General features: G+C 37.1%; 1 pseudogene; it reads right to left on the reverse strand.

Annotated features, from left to right (window-relative positions):
• The window catches only part of LOC122747300, a 44122-nt pseudogene extending 31374 nt beyond the window's left edge, over nucleotides 1-12748 (reverse strand).
• Between the last annotated feature and the right edge of the window lie 1561 nt (nucleotides 12749-14309).

Here is a 14309-nt window from a genome sequence, read left to right on the forward strand (position 1 = left end):
AATTACTACAGCTCTCCTGGAAGAAAAAATGAAACCATTTCCCCAAAGTTACTTACAATGCATACCTTTTCACTGTGGAATACTAATACTAGGCTTATGCCCCAAAAAGATCAAGGAAAGAGAAAAAGCACTCATATGTACAAAAATATTGATAACAGTTCTTTTTTGGTGGACAAGAACTTGAAAAAAAAAAGAGTGTGTCCATCAATTGGGGAATGACTGAAGAAAGAAACATGCATGAATGCAATGAAATAATAATATTTCATAAGAAAAGATGAAATGGATACATTCAGAGAATAACCATGTTTCTAGAGTACCAATGATGAAGAATGCTATATTCTGACAAAGAGATGATGGTCTCATAATAGAGAAATAGAGACACTATTTATGAACAAAGACAATATGAAAATTTGCTTTGCTTGACTATACATATTTGATATAAGGGTTTTTATTATTTTTTATTTTTCTTACTGAGGAGTGAAGGAAGGGGGAGAGAAAATTCATGCTTTGTATTTGAAAAAAATTAAAATTATATTAAATAAAACATTAAAACCCTCTTCATATATTAATTTTGAAGCAGCTATTACAATTGTTCACCAAAGCCTGATCATAAGTTAAGAGATAAGGACTGGACGAGTGATTTCATTAGTTTAGAATTTTCAGGTGAAGGGATTCTCTCTCCTTCTGCAGGTTAGCACCTTCTTTGCAACTTAGAGTCTTAGAGTTTCTTGGTATACCAAGAGGTTAAGTTACTTGTCCAGGGTCCCATAGATTGTATATATCAGAGGCAGGACTTGAGTTCTGGTCTTTTTGACTCTGCAGCTGACTTCCTAATGACAAGACTAAGACCCTATATGAGCAAATGTTTCTGAATGTTGTGGCATTTGTCACCAGTTGTTTCTTTGTCCTCCACACTCATCCTTTGAATTGTTTTCTATATACAAAGTTATAGGAAATGTTAAGAATAAAGCAAAGTGATCCAAAGACAGTGAATGAAAGGACACTTGATTGGAAAACTCCACTCAGTATACAGAATGATGAAAATTGGATACAGCCCTTGGCATTGCGGAGGTATAGGTGTCTACTATGCATATCCACTAGATGCTTCTTTTAAAAAATAATTAATTGTTATTCTCTTGAATACAAGTTAATACTGAACAAGGCAGATTTGAATTTCTGGCTGATCTTACCTTTGAATTTTGTTCCCAGAAGGATGGTGGTAACATCTGAACAGGCAGATGTGTTTTCAGTGTTCTTGGAGAAGGCATTTTAATAGCTAGATCCAGACCTGGAAAATGGTATAGTGTCATTCAGTATTATTTTGGTTCCCTCTGCAATATGGGTTTTCTGTAACTGTTTCACAGACATTCTAAAGAGTCTTTACTCTATATAAAGTGATATTTTTGACTGTCTTGTCCTCCTTTTTGAATATCAATAATAGTAATAATAATAGATACCATTTATAGAGTGCATTAAAATTTGCAATGTACTTTATATATATTGACTCCTATGATCTGAAGATGATTTAGCATCCATGCCAGCAGCAGCGCTAGTGTAGATGATATAAGCCGGCAGATAGTTCTCTGCTCCCTGATGTAAGTACAATGCCATTAGATATAAGGTAATTGGGGGAACCAGGGAAGCATTTGAGATCTGAACTGTTTTACATGTCATTTGAGAAATGCTTGACTATTCAATGTGCTAATCCAACCCTAGAATGGGATATGTAGAGAGGGTAAGATAAAAGAAGAGGCCTTTTAGAGGAAGGAGGATGCTTTCTTGGATCTCAGTAGCTCTGACCTATGACCTGGGTGCATTACTTTAGCCCATGGGTTGTCCTAGTTATTCAATGGTTGTGAAACTGACCAGAAATCCATGTGACTTCAGGCTTTATTAATTCAATAATACAATTAATAAAATTTAGCCTTTATTATAATTGCTAATAGATCCAAATCTGCTAGTATGATGTGTAAAAGGAGTAAGTTATATAATTATGGTAGTAGTGGGCATCTGATTAATATCTTTAGGCTAGTCCAAGTATGTTTGCTTCCCAATAAGGGAAATTTTTTTTTCAAAAACTAAAAATATCAGGTGGACCATATATGGCATGCTGGATGGTAGGATTTTAATCTTTATTCCTAAGATACTCTCAATTTTCTAACTTATTTTGCCATATAAATGTATATATGTATATGTATATATGAATGTGTGTATACACGTATATACAAGCCACCCATACATGTACATAATACATATGTCTGTGCATCTACACAAAAACACACATATATTGTTTTCTTTGTGATCCTTTTAAGTGTAAGCTGTGGGACATAAATAGTATGGAGTGCAGTACAATGATCTCACTGTTTTCTAAATCATTATTATTATCCCACCTGGTATTATGATATTATGACATGGTAATAGTAAATGCACTTTTATTTATTAACTACCACAACTAGTCCATAAACTCTGAGTTACTTTCTTAGCATAAAAATCTGTATTTATCAATAGAATATGGGAACTTTTCCATGACTACACATGTATAACTTATTTTGAATTGCTTGAGTTCTTCTGGGTGGGGGTAGGAATGGAGGAGGGAAGAGAAGTTGGAACACAAAGTTTTTAGAAAATTGATGTTAAAATTTTGTTTTTACGTATATTTTGGAAAATAAAATTCTATTAAAAAATAGAATAAGGGATAGAGAAGAATTGCAACAGAATAGAAACAACTTGTTTCATTTATAGCTTGAAAATGTCAGGCATATACTTTCTCCTCCCCCATTTACCATCTTCTTTTTGCAAAGAGCAGGGTGAGATAAGAGAAAGGAAAAAAATGTGAAGGAACTGGTTTGAAGGACATTGACCTTTAACAATCACACCTCTGAACATAAATGGAATAAACCCACCAACAAACTTGAAAAGCATATCTAAGTAGAAGAGAAAAGAATTCATTAATATCCTTTTAAAGAGTAATTTTCTGTGGTAAAGAGTAATCTGTGGTAAGGAAAAGGGCTATACTGATCAATAGGAACATATTTTTAAGACAGAAGGTGGAATTGCAGTTTTGGAAAGAGTTCTCTTTCAGAAGAAGCTAATGGATTCAGGACCCTAAACTCTGAGGCCAATCCAATTTTAGTTGGGCAAACTTACCAGAACTGAGGGGTGGAGGCAGAGTCCACTCAATAAAAGGATGCCTATCAAAGGTGTTAGCTCGTTGGCACTTCTTTACATCCCCATCATTTTGGATCATATCCACAATCTCTTGTGTCCAGGTTGTACCTGAAAGAATTTGGACTATTTTTTAGTTTACCTATTTAAAACATGTTTTAACCCTGAACAATCCACTTATTCATTTAACCAATGAAAAACCTACTATTTATAAGGCATTATATGAAATGTTATAAAATAAAAGATTCAGTCAGTTCATTCAGTAAGCATTTAACAAGACCCCATTATGTCTAGAGCACTGTGCTAAGCTCTGGGGGAGGTGCAATGTTTTGTTAAGGGGATCACAGTCTACTAGGAGAATAAGAAGAAAACCCAAAGATAAATAAAACATAATAGTTCTGAAAAGTACTTTATAAAACTTAAAAAGAAACTATTATATGAGGTCTGATGGGGATGCTCATTATCAGTTTGGTGGAAGAGGGGACAGGTATGTTCAGGGAATGCTTTATAGCAACATTGGAGTTGGATTTTAAAGAATGGGTAAGAATTTGCTTTTCTGTCATTATATGTTCTAAGGTTACTTCCAGGTCTAACCTTTTATGTTTTAAGATCCCTCCCCGGGGATGGAGCCAAGGTGGTGGAGTAAAGGCAGTAACTTCTCAGACCTCCCCACATGATCACAAAATAAACCTCCAAATAATGCCATAAGACAATTCCTGGAGCAGCAGATCCCACAAAACATAGCATGAGATCATTTTCCAGCAAAAAAATGGCTTAGAAGGTCAGCAGGAAAGGTCTGTTGTACCAGGGTGGGAGTAAAGCCCCACCCTGCAGTAGCACTGTGCAGATCCAGCCCCAGACAAGCCACACCAGAGAAACAGACCCCTGGAACCTCTAAATTAGCTGTAGTGGCGGCTTATTCTGGAACTAAGCTCATGGTCTGGTGAGAGGGTTGCGTTGCTGGCCAGTGGGAGATTATAAGGGTCTCTGCTGGTGCTGAGGCAGAACTGCCATGCTGGGAATGAGGAATCAGTCTTGAGTGGCAGCCCAGGTTGGGGAGGGGCACAGGCTTGCCCAAAGCTAGCAACCACGGCGAAATAGCTTTTTTTGTTTTTGGGTTAAAGAGCAAGTAGGCCTGGGATTATTTACAGATCAGAGCACAGACCAGGTGACTCTAGAACATGCCTATCCTTAAATCTCACCACTTGGGACCCCCTGAAACTTCGGACAGTACACCCTGGAAGCAGTGCTCCATTTTAAGAAGGAGTTGAAAGTCAAGATATAGGCTAGCAAAATGAACAGATAGAAAAAGATGTAGACCATAGAAAGTTTCTTTGGTGACAAGGAAGATCAAAATACATCCTCAGAAGTAGATAAAGTCAAAGCTCCTTTTTCTGTTGTTTTTGTTTTTTTTTTTGAGGGGCAATGAGGGTTAAGTGACTTGCCCAGGGTCACACAGCTAGTGTCAAGTGTCTGAGGTCAGATTTGAACTTAGGTCCTTCTGAATCCAGGGTTGGTGCTTTATCCACTCCACCACCTAGTTGCCCCCCTTTCCTTTTCCTTTTTCTGATTTATTTATTTATTTATTCATTCATTCATTCATTCATTCATTCGTTTGTTTGTTTGTTTATTTTAAAGTCAAAGCTCCTACATCCAAAGCTTTCAAGAAAAATATGAATTGGTCTCAGGCCATAGAAGCACTAAAAAGGACTTCGAAGATAAAGAAAGAGAGGTAGAGGGAAAAGTGGTTGGACTGAATGACCTTAAAGTCCCTTCCAGCTCTAAGTTTACGATACTTAGAGTAGTACAAGCAAAGAACTACAATACTCTTGAGGGAAAGAGAGATCATAGGATCATGGATCTACATATGGAAGGAAATTCAGAGGCCATCTAGTTCAACCTCTTCATTTTACAAATGGTGAGTGACACTTAAAACAATGAAATGATTTGTCCAATGTCATCTGGACCCAGCTGGGTTTCAGTGAATCTTGATCTGTTCATCTTCATTTGTAGATGGAAAAATTCTGTTATAAATCCAGGGGTTGAGATAGGGGAAAAGAATTATACACATCACAGAGGAAATTCATTTTCCAGCCATTTGACCAAAGAGGAATGATATACATTTTGTTGTAAGGAGAAAAAGATATTTCCAAACTATTTTGTCTTGTTCCTTGTTCAAATTTTGCTGTCTTCATTGGAAGGTTGTCCCATGTAGCTAAGTGTTTATTCAGGAGCAGCCCATGGGGATCGTTAATGATAACACTTTTGCAATTTATATTTTGCAAAGTGATGTGACCCTATCTTAGAGGCAACTGTAACCTGTTAGATATAGAACTGTCCTTGAGTGCCAGGGAAGAGTCAGGTTGAAGTTTTACCTCTGACACAAACTTTCACATCATCTATGAAGACATGAGGGGTGAAATGATGCTGGGTCATTGTAGGCAGCCGTCTCCTTTTAGAAATGATAATGAAACAGGACACATTGCTGTGACTTGTATCCAACCTCTTTTCTCTACTTACTTGGTTCAGGCCCTCCTCAATTCCCATCTGGGTTATTACAAAGGCCACCTAACTCTCCCTGCTTAAAATCCTTCCCTAATACAATCCATCTTCCACAATGCTACCAAAGTAATTTTGTGTTAACCAATCATGTGATTTCTGTGCCCAACCATCTTCAGTGGCTTCTTATTACTTCTTGGACAAAATAAAACCTCTTTTTTTTGCCTTCAAACCTTACACAGCTTAAACCCAACCTATCTTTCCAGCCTCATTGTATAATACACCCTCACTGGTATTGTGTGAGCCAACCAAACTGGCATTCTTTCAGTTCTTAATTCTATCATGCTATCCATGACCTCCTAAAATCCACCTTATAGAGGATCTCTCTGTCTTTAAGATGCAGATCAAGCACCATGTTGCACATGAAGTCTGTTCTTATCGCCCAAGTGTTAGTACCCTCCCTCTCAAATGTGAAAAACCAGGTACCATAGTGCAAGCACAAGATTATCTAGTCAGTCACAGAAGGGTAACCATTTTGAATTCTCCCCAAACATTATTCGTTAGGAGCAGGATTATGTAAGCTACACTGATGCTGGTCAACATTATTTTATTCCATTTAATTCTGGAAAATATACAAAATTATCTTATACTAGAGCCATGGATTCATGTTAATTCCAAAGCCTTATTTATGGCAAATTGCATATAGGTCCCTTCTGCCTTTTCCTTCCTCATCTCAACCTCCACTCCTCTTCTCCTAAGGAACCCAATATGCTACCCTCTGGTTACAGAGATCTTCTCACATGTGCTTCAACTATTATCCTAAATCTCACTCTCTACTGTTTCTTACTTCAAAATTATTTTTCTCTAATAAGTGTCCCCTTCCCTTAATTACGAAGAGCTTAACTGGTTGTTAGAAGGAAAACACAGAGCCCTTGGTGTTGGTGGGAGTGAGCAAAGCTAGTAAGGCACTATTTGCCATATTGCTCAGGGCCAGCTCTGCAATGAACATGAAAATCAATTAGGAATTGAACTTCCTGGTGCCAAGATGGTGGAATAAGGAAGCAAACCTCTGGAGCTCTCCCAAATTTCCTCCAAACCAATAGAAAACTGACTCTGACTTGTCCCAGAATCAGGGAAGCAGCCTATCAGTCTGGCAGGAAAAATCTACCTTACCTGGGTGGGCAGGAAGTGAGGTCTAGGAGCAGCAGTAGCAACAGTTTCTGAGCTCACAGCAGGAATCCTGAACCAGGGCTCTGAGCCTGGGGCAATCCACCAGTGAAGGTCTACCCACCTGCAAACCAGCAGCCCCCTGAGCAAGTGAGCAGTGTGGGCAGCAGAGTAGGGACCCTCACCAGACACTCCACAGCTAGCACAGACCACCAGGGAGGCCTTGTCTCCATGGCTGACAAGTAGTGAAGCCCCTCCCAAGGCTAAGCACCAGCAAATTCCCACCCCTGGAGCCTACCAGCAGAAAGACACTTTCCTACAAGCAAACCAGCAGCAGGGGGCTCCAACCCTCCAGCAAATCTGCAGCAAAATTACCCCTCCAGGGCCTGCTAGCAGAGTGACTCTGTTACCACAGCAACCAGGGTTCCTACACTTGGACAGATTTGCAACAAAATTTCTCCTCCAGGACCTGCTAACACAGAGTCACTGTTACCAGAGCAATTCCAAAATATAGCACCATGCCTCGGGCAGACCAGTAACAAGATCCCTCCTCCAGAGCCAGCCACAAGAAAAACTTTGTTAACTTTTGTAACCCAACAACAGAATACCACCCCTGAAGAAGGCCAGCACAGCCACGGGAGGCCAAGAGGAAGGACTAACTTCCCAATAACAGTCAGAATGGAAGCTTATTCTACAGAGAATGCAAGTAGCTAACTCCTGAAGCCCAGTGAAAACCACCAATAAGACGCAGAGCCTCAGCACAAAAACTTGGGACAGTGAAGGAATAGAGCCCAACTCTCATTAAAACACCAAGTCACAAAAAAGGCACAAGGGCACCCCCCCCCAAAAGCTTGACTAACGAAAGTTACTATGGTGATAGGGAAGATTAAGGCATAAACCTGAAGGACAATAGTAACAAAATGATTATAGGTGAAGCATCAAAGAAAGATATAACTTGGTCTCAGGCCCCCCCAAAATTCCCAGAAGAGCTTAAAAAGAACTTTAAAAAGCAAATTAGGGGGCAGCTAGATGGTGCGGTGGATAAAGCACCGGCCCTGGATTCTGGAGGAGCTGAGTTCAAATCCGGCCTCAGACACTTGACACTTACTATCTGGGTGACCTTGGGCAAGTCACTTAACCCTCATTGCCCTGAAAAACAAAACAAAACAGAAAAACAAAAAGCAAATTAGAGAAGTAGAGGAAAAGTTGGAGAAAGAAATAAAAGTAATGCAAGAGAACCATGAAAAAGATATTTAGGGGCAGCTAGGTGGTGCAGTGGATAAAACACCAGCCCTGGATTTAGGAGGACCTGAGTTCAAATCTGGCATCAGACACTTGACACTTACTAGCTGTGTGACTCTGGGGAGGTCACTTAACCCTCATTGCCCCATAAAAAAATAAAAGGTATATAAAAAATTACTGAGGAAAATAGTTCCCTAAAAAACAGAATTAGTCAAATGGAAAAGGAAGTACAAGGTCACTGAGGAAAATATTTCTTTAAAAACTAGAATTGAACAATTGGAAACTAACAACTCTATGAAACATCAAGATACAATAAGACAAAATAAAAAAAAGTAAAAAAAGAATAAAATGTCAAATTTCTCATTGGAAAAGCAACTGACCTAGAAAATAGATCCAGGAGAGATAATATAAGAATTACTGAACTACCTGAAAGCAATGATAAAAAAAAAAGCCTAGACAGTATCTTTCAAGAAAGTATCAAAGAAAACTGCCCTGATAGATTAGGACCAAAGGGCAAAATGGAAATTGAAAGAATCCACTGATTACCCCCTGAAAGAGATCCCAAAATGAAAACTCCCAGGAACATCATAGTCAAATTTCAAAGCTCATAGATCAAGGAGAAAGTCTTGTAAGCAGCTAAAAAGAAACAATTCAAACATTGTTACAGGACAAAATAGATAATAAAACTATCATAGTGCAGGACTTAACCATCCCCTCTCAGAACTGGATAACTCTAACCAAAAAATAAACAAGAAAGAAGTTAAGGAAATAAATAAAATTCTTGAAGAGTTAGATATGATAGATATCTGGAGAAAATTGAATGGGAATAAAAAGGAATATATCTTCTTTTCAGCAGTACATGGGACCTACAAATTTTTTTCCCATATATTAGGGAATAAAAAACTTATACCAGATGTAGTAAACCAGGTGTAGTAAAGCAGAAATAGTAAACACATCCTTTTTCAGATCATAATGCAATAAAAATTACATTCAATGATGAACAATTGAAAAAGATTAAAAATCAATTGGGAATTAAATAATCTGATCCAAAAAAATAAGTGGGTCAAAGAACACATCATAGAAATAATCAATGAGTTCATTAAAGAAAATTACAGTAATAAGACAACATATCAAAATTTATGGGATGCATCCAAAGCAGTACTTAGGGAAGAATTTATATTCCTAACTGCTTATATCCATAAAATAGAGAAAAAGCAGATCAATGAATTGGGCATGGGGCAGCTAGGTGGCGCAGCAGATAAAGCACTGGCCCTGGATTCAGGAGTACCTGAGTTCAAATCCGGCCTCAGACACTTGACACTTACTAGCTGTGTGACCCTGGGCAAGTCACTTAACCCCCATTGCCCCGCCAAAAACAAAAAAAAACAAAAAAAAATGAATTGGGCATGCAACTAAAACAACTAGAAAATGAAAAAATTAAATATCCCCAACTAAACGTCAAATTGGAATTCCTGAAAAATCAAAGGAGAGATTAATAAAATTGAAAGAAAACTATAATCTTTTTCAATTGTCCATCATTGAATGTAATTTTTATTGCATTATGATCTGAAAAAGGATGTGTTTACTATTTCTGCTTTTCTACATCTGGTTGTAAGTTTTTTATGCCCTAATATATGGAAAAATTTTTTGTAGGTCCCATGTACTGCTGAAAAGAAGATATATTCCTTTTTATTCCCATTCAATTTTCTCCCGAGATATAACATATCTAACTTTTCAAGAATTTTATTCATTTCCTTAACTTCTTTCTTGTTTACTTTTTGGTTAGAGTTATCCAGTTCTGAGAGGGGATGGTTAAGGTCCTGCACTATGATAGTTTTGTCATCTATTTCATCCTGTAACAATATTTGGGGTCCCAGAAATATGAGGGACCTTTAAGTTCACCCTCCCCTCTGAACTGCCCTTTTAGATATTTATCCCAGGCCAATAAGAAAGGAGCCTTACAGCTTCACAGAAGGATCAGATTTTATTACTTGGGAATTAGTTAAACAACAAAGGTGAAACTAATAAAAATCAAAGATAAGGAAAATAGGAAAAAGAAATACAGATAAATACTCTTAACTCTAAACTTAGCCTATGCAATCCCCAGATTGTTTCCAATTAAGCTAATTCAAAGGAATTTAGGGTTTTCTGTTGTTCACTCACCAAAACCTGGAAAGTATACAGTTGCTTGTGCCACCAGAAGGGGAGAAGACAGACAGAGAGAGAGAGAGAGAGAGAGAGAGAGAGAGAGAGAGAGAGAGAGAGAGAGAGAGAGAGAGAGAGAGAGCGCTCTAGCATTCTGGAAGTGCCTCTGCCTCCCCTCAGGGAGCATTCAATCTTTCCTCCCCCAAAAGGGGAGGTCCTTCAAAAACTGCCTATGGAGAGTTCTCCTTCTGACCTCAGTAGCATACATAACTTCACAGTGGGCCAGGTGTGGCCCCTCCCAAACGAGTCAGCTAAAACTCCAATAATTTTTACCACAATTAAAAAATTAGCAAAGTTGCAGGATACAAAACAAACCCATATAAATCATCAGCATTTCTATATATTACCAACAAAATCCAGTAACAACAAATAGTAAGAGGAATTCCATTTAAAATAATTATGGACAATATGAAATGCTAGGGAGTCTACCTGCCAAGACATACCCAGGAACTATATGACCAGAACTATAAAACACTTTTTACACAAATAAAGTCAGATCTAAACAATTGGAAAAATATTTTGCTCATCAGTAGGCTGAGCCAATATAATAAAAATGACAAGCCTACCAACATTGACCTATTCATTTAGTGCCATACAAATAAAACTATCAAAAATATTTTATAGAACTAGAAAAAAATAACAATTCATCTGGAAAAACAAATCTCAAGGATATCATGGGAATCAATGAAAAATACAAAAGAAGGTAGTCTAGCAGTACCAGATCTCAAACTGTATTGCAAAGCATTAATTATCAAAACAATCTGGTACTGGCTAAGAAATAGAGAGGTGGATCAGTGGAATAGAATAGGTAGAAATTACACTATAGTAAATTATAGTAATTGTGTATATGATAAACCCGAAGAGCTAAGCTTTTGGAACAAAAACTAATTATTTGACAAAAACTGCTGGGAAAACTGGAAAATACTATGGCAGAAAGTAGGTATAGACCAAGATCTCACATCATATACTAAAATTAGGTCAAGATGGGTACAGATCTACACATAAATGGTGATACCATAAGCAAATTAAGAGAACATGGAATCATTTATTTTTCAGATTTATGGACAAAGGAGGAATTTAGGACCAAAGAAGATAAAGAGAGCAAAACAAAATGTAAAGTAGAACATTTTGATTATATAGAAATAAAAGTTTTTGCACAAAGAAAACTAATGTAACCAAGATTATAAGGGAAGCAGAAAACTGGGAAAGAATTTTTGAGATAAAGGCCTCATTTCTCAATTATATAGAGAACTTAGTAAAATTTTAAAAAACAAGTTATTCTCCAATTGATAAATGGTCAAAGGGTATGAACAGATAGTTTTCAGATGAAGAAATCAAAGCTATCTATAATCATATGAAAAAATTCTCTAGATCACTATTGATCAGATAAATTCAAATTAAAACAAATCTGAGGTATCACCTCACACCTATCAGAGTAGCAAATATAACAAAAATGGAAAAATATTGCAGTAGATGTGGGAAAGCTGGGATGCTAATCCACTTTTGGTGGAGTTGTAAAAAGATCCAACCATTTTGGAGAGCAATTTAGAACTATGCCCAAAGGACTATAGAACTGTGCATACCCTTTGATCCAGCAATACCACTGACAGGTTTATATCCCAAAGACTTCCCCAAAAGAGAAAAAGACCTATTTGTATAAAAATATTCACAGCAGCTCTTTTTGTGGTGGCTGAGAACTGGACATCAAAGGAATGCCCATCAATTATGGCTAAACAAGCTGTGGTAAACTGTGATGGAATATTATTGTGCTATAAGAAATGACAAGCAGGATGATTTCAGAAGGGCCTGGAAAGACTTGTATGAACTGATGTATAGAGAAGTGAGCAGAACCAAGAGAACATTGTGTACAGAGACAGCAATATTATTTGATAAAGAACTGTGAATAACTATTCTCAGAAATACAATGGTCCAAGACAATCCTGAAGGACTAATGATGAAGCATACTTTCCACCTCCAGAGAAAGAACTGATATTGATTGAACACAGACTGAAGCATTCTATTTTTTACTTTCTTTCATTTTTTTCTTTTATTGAAGTTGTCTAGTACAAAATGACTATTTTGGTAATATTTTACATAACTGTACATGTATAACCTATATCTGATTGCTTACCACCTCAAGGAAGAGGGAGGGGAGGGAAGGAAGGAGGGATAAAATTTGGAACTATAAATAAAAATTAAAAAAAAATATTTACTCTTAAAAAAGAAAATTAGAAGCTTATTTCTCCTTGCCTTGATAAAGTTAGATTCACCCTATTACGTTGATTTCCAGATACTTACCTGCTTTTGCATATGTTGCAATGAGCAGATCATCAGGCTTGGCTTGGAAGTTCCAAATTTTGTCCCCATTATCAACTTATCATCTTGGTCATGGAATCCCATTGATTTCTCTGGTTTCTGGATTTATGAATTCTTCATTCAGTTGGAGATCTTTCATCTTCTCAAGCGACATTTGTGATGAGACTTGCCAATTTCTTAAAGAAAATGTGCACCTTAGTAATTTTTTTCCTTAGTCAACTGCAACCACCCCTTTCTTACTGTTTCTGGAGGACACAGGAGGTTTTTTGAAGGAAATCTTTATAGTTTTTTTTTTTTTTAATGCAAACCTAACTGAGAGAAGCTAGACTTGTCATAGATGGAAGGTTGCTATTCCTAAATTTTTTTTTTTCATTTTAAGAAGAACAGCATAGCTCTTGATTGGCTGATTGGTTTTCTAGTCAGGAGACCAAGGTTTCATCCAGCAGTCTGATTTGGGGCTGGCCTTATACGTGGAGGAGAAGCACAGGGTACCTGTCCCTTCAAAAGTAAACTGTTTACTCATAGTTGAAATTTCTTCTCAGGGGAACAATATTTCCCTCTTGCAATTACAGATAAGCTTTAAAAAGAAAGGAACAATGTCATATATATCTATGTATGTACACACATACATAACATATATACACACATATATGTGTGCGCATATTATATATGTATATATGTGTATACATGCATATGTAATATATATGTGTGTGTATAATATATATATATATTATCTATATAATATGTTTGTATGTATGTTTTGAAGCCTCCAAGTCTCTCTCTGGGTCTAAGTTTTCTCAGACAAATGAAGAAAATTTTAAAAGTTAAGAATGGAAGATATGGTAGAAAAAATAACCTAATTATCTCATTTTATAGGTGAGAAACATTAAGACCCCTAGAGTTAAGTGAATTGGCTAAGGACCTACAAGAATCAGAGTTAAGTATTAGGGGCAGAATTTGAACCCTTTCCTTCCTGTTTCAGTAATTCATGTAAATTAAAACTGATATGTTAAAAATATAAGAATTGTTGTCGAAGAGAAGTTTTATCTCTGGTGCCCCTTTCTCTACTTTTGTCACCATTCTCCTTTCTTCAACCTTGTCCTCATAGGTACTCAGTAGTTTCATGCTGTCTTATCTCCAACCTGTACTCTGTGTCTTCCCTTTTTCTCTTTTCTCTTTTCTCTTTCCCCCTCAGTCTAAAGTTGGATTTCCTTTGTTCTGTCCCTTTCCTTGTTCTGGGATATGCAGTTCAACTGTAAAATGAGTATGTACTGTTTGCTGAATGTATATTTGTAAATTACTGGGCAGCTGAACTTCTGTCCTTTTCTCTTCCTCCTTTTTCTCCTCTTTAGGCAACATCTTCAGATTTTCAAAGGGACACTCTGGACTTAGAAGTACCGCACCACAAAGAATAGGCTCCAATGGTGGGAATTTTGGGTACTGTTTTAGTCAATGAAGGAAAACATTTCAGACAAGGGGCTTCCTAGCTCCCCTCAAACCCCATCACACAGGCGGCTGTTCTCACTCCCATAAGGACAACTCTGGTTACGCTGACTTTGCAAAATGTTCCTTCCGCCTTGGGGTGAGGGGTTACACTATCAAAGGGAATCATGATCTATGACACTTGTTTCTGGTTTTGATTAGAAAAATTTAATTTTTACCCATTACTACTTATAAGGACCCCAGATTGAAAAAGCTGGACCTTGTTTCGAGGT

Source organism: Dromiciops gliroides, chromosome 3, assembly GCF_019393635.1.
Source record: "Dromiciops gliroides isolate mDroGli1 chromosome 3, mDroGli1.pri, whole genome shotgun sequence".
Taxonomy (NCBI): domain Eukaryota; kingdom Metazoa; phylum Chordata; class Mammalia; order Microbiotheria; family Microbiotheriidae; genus Dromiciops; species Dromiciops gliroides.